The 3620-nt window shown below is 34.0% G+C and overlaps 1 non-coding gene across 1 annotated transcript; it reads right to left on the reverse strand.

The window, feature by feature from the left end:
- Nucleotides 1-1728: 1728 nt before the first annotated feature.
- Nucleotides 1729-1832, reverse strand: LOC123612613 (U6 spliceosomal RNA). The gene has a single exon (XR_006719904.1). It is a non-coding gene; the product is annotated as a U6 spliceosomal RNA (small nuclear RNA).
- Nucleotides 1833-3620: the final 1788 nt, after the last annotated feature.

Genomic DNA, 3620 nt, shown 5'->3' on the forward strand with positions numbered 1-3620 from the left:
GAAACATACCACCTTTTCATGTCACTTGACGTCACTTCACAATGGTGGTGGTGATGCTGGTGTTTTGGTGATATACATGTGTGTGTGCACTGTTGTTACTGTTATCCTTTGTTTAAACTAATAAGATTCAGTCAAAGGTGAAGCATCTCCTAAAGCTACTGTTTTGTTCTTGCTGTTACTGTCAGCTGGAGTGGACTCCCTTTATGTTAGAAGAGTAAATTAGGAAATTGGCTAATGTTATGAAACAATTTATGCTTTCACTTGGCTCAGCAACACGACTTTGGTATGTTATACTGTGCTTAAAATACTAGCTGTTAAACCACTGGCTTGGGGATAGCGTGGACAGTATGGCCGTAAGTTACTGTTGTGTTGGTGGCTGACAAGAACTGGTTGCTAGATTAGTAAGTGAATGAAACCTGTTAACTAACTTTTAACAGATTGACCTTAAACAGGCAATTGAATATTGCCCTCTTCAGAATGGTTATCTTGAAAGACTATACTTATTCCAAAGATTCTGCCATTATTCAAAACACTTGTACCCTTGGACCCGAGTTTAGAGTCTGAGTCATCTATTTCTCCAATGTTGAGTCAAGTTCTTTTTTTGTGCTTGACTGGATATAGTTTTTTTTTTTTAATGACAGTAAATCATTTAGTGACAATTCTTAAGAACAAAATGGGTAGTAAAAGTTGAAAAAAGCTGTTTTTGGCTATAAAAAAAGGTAACAATAGGCACTTAGATCCTTTTTTTTGTTCAGCTTATGAAATATATGTGAGGGAAATTCATATTTTTTTTTACTAATTCAAGTGTTTTTGACTAATGGCAGACTCTAAACTGAACATATAACCTCTTGGTATGGTTACTTTGAATGCACTACTTTGTGTAGAAGGTTCTGGTGTAGTTAAAACATACCCAGACATTGTATCTTACTGTGTTTACATCAGCCAGCAGTTAAGTAAGAATTTATCTTTAGTGGTTTAACATCACAGAGGCAATACTGATTAAGAACACAGGCTCACAAGACAGACAGCTGGCTTCAAATCCTAGCCCTGCCACTTATTGTCTAACTTTAGGCAAGTGATTATAATCTTGGGCAAGTAATACTTGTTAATTTCTTTGTAAGAGGGCTAGATGTAATACTACCTACATAGAAAGTTGCACAGTTTTAAAGTGTAGTATATATAAAGCATTTAGAACAGTGCTCAATACATGTTAGCCATTACTATTAGTACTTTTATTTCCTTTCATTCAATATCTTAGTTGCTGAAAGCATCTGGAAAACTGTTAAGTTTGTGCAGTTATTTAAAGAAGAATGAATGAAGTGAAACTATAGTAGGATATTCACTGTATTGTTTAAGTGGAAATAGTTATGGTATGTATCTCCCCCTTCTCCCTCCCTGGTGCGTGTATGTTTGTGTGGAGACAGATTCACCATACTTCACTGTGGTTACCTCTGGTGACTGGGACTGGAGTGATGGTTGAGATTCTTGGGAGAAGGTCTTTGGCATAAAAGTTTTAAATTAGGCAATTCATTTACTATTAAATTTATTCATTCAGCAAATATTTATTGACTTCCTACTGCATTCCAGACTGATGAAGGAACATGTAAGTCGTTAGGAATTACTCTTCCCCTTGAGGGAATTTGAAGCTACATAAAGAAAATTAGGTTGCTATCCAAGTTCTTAGCATTTTCCTTTATTTTTATTTTCTGTACTTTTATTTAATTTTTTTTAGATATAGAACACTTCATGAATGTGCATGTCATCCTTGTGCAGGGACCACGCTCATCTCTGTATCATTCCAGTTTTAGTACATGTGCTGCCGAAGCGAGCACTGTACTTTTATGTTTTGGGTGGTGCAGAATATAAACATTTTTGGTATCTCCACTAGTATTTCAGGAAATTATAATTTCTCATTTGTGACTAGAATCCTGCTAATTTTGAAATAAAGTAGCATTATTTTCAGATTATAAAAATAATAAATATTTGTTATGGAAAACTCATGAGAATTTGATGCTTGATACTTCTAACATCAAGAGACCTTCCTTCTCTTGGGAAGTAGATGAGATTAATTGGCCATATTTTATCTATTGTTTTTAAGCAAGATGCATAAGGATCTTTGTACCCCTTTCTAGAAGATAGGTTGCAATGAAGAGACCTCTTAATGCCTATAAATTATCTTTGAAGTCTGTTTAGAAATTGCCTTGCTCCTTCTATTTTTGTTAAGGTTAGGAAGAAATCTATTATTCTTTTCTTATTTGAGTAAAAGAATATTATTAGTGTTAGGAATCTAGTATTTCTGCCCTGGGGAAGTGATAAAGGGCAGAATGCTCTGTTCCCCTCCACCCACACCCAAACTGTTACCCAGATGTTCCTATGAGTGAATGGCTATAGGCTAGAGGCAAAACTCCTGTGTTGGTCCCATAGTTGGTCAGAACCCCAGGATTATTCAGACATTAAAGAATGCTGTCTTTTTTTGGTGGAGTAGTGCAGGTAATTCCTAGGTAATACAGGGTATTATTTAATAGGGACCAAAAAGGAAGTGAATGAAACCCTTGACTAGTCTTGGTGTTCTGCAATTTCTATTTTATTGCAAACAAAGTAATCAAGGTAAAAGAAAGAGGGGAGGCATTTCTAATTTCATGGGTCCTAGAGCAATATTTAGTATAGAAAATTAAACAATCTAGAAGATTATAAAGAAAAAAGTATAGTCTGCTAGAAATCCTACCTCATCCCTGCCCACCAGTTCACTGTATATAAATCCTCATAGGTTGCACGTATGCATAGATATAGACCTAATTTCTACATTTGTATACATTTGTAATCTTTAGAGGGCTTTTGTTTATATTCAGAAACCAAAATCCTGAATTCCACATTGAAAATATTACTGTAATAATACAGAGTTTTTTAGACTAAGATTGGATTATCAGCAAAATTTACTGACTTTCATGTTTAGTGAGAGATACTTGTACCCAACTTAATGGGCACAAGCTGAAAGTTCTATAAATTAGAATTTAGATATATTAACGTTTTTCCAGTGATTTGTAATTTGAGATAATTTTTTTTAAACTCCACTTGATTTCCAGTTGGCAGTGACAGTAAGCCTAAACATTTTTCTTTTAGTTATAAAAGTACAACATGCCCATTAAAACAATTTGGAGATTGCAGAAATGTTAAAATAAGATAATCCCTGGATCCCATCATTCAGAGGTATCACTGTCCTAGCAGACTATATCGTCTTCCAGTTTTACGTACTTGCATCTATAAAGAAACATTTTTCTTTCACCAGACTGAGACCACATGATAGATTCAATGTTCTGTCTTGCTTTTTTTTCCCCTTAAAGTATATTGTAAAAAATTTTCTTACATCTAAGTTATCTTTGAAAGTGCAGTTAAACTCATAATTTCTTGGCTCTTTAAAGTTTGAAATGTACAGAAATTAAGAGAAGAAAAAATATCTGTAATCATACCACCGAGAGATAACTAATTACACATTAGTATTTCCTGCTAAGCTGTGAGTTTCTTTGCTCCCACCTTCAAAGAGAACTTAAATATCCATGGTAAATCCTTATTTAATTTATTTTGTTAAATGAATAATAATTTTGAAAAAATGAACTTCTTTA

The sequence above is a fragment of the Camelus bactrianus genome, chromosome 2 (genome assembly GCF_048773025.1).
Source record: "Camelus bactrianus isolate YW-2024 breed Bactrian camel chromosome 2, ASM4877302v1, whole genome shotgun sequence".
NCBI lineage: Eukaryota > Metazoa > Chordata > Mammalia > Artiodactyla > Camelidae > Camelus > Camelus bactrianus.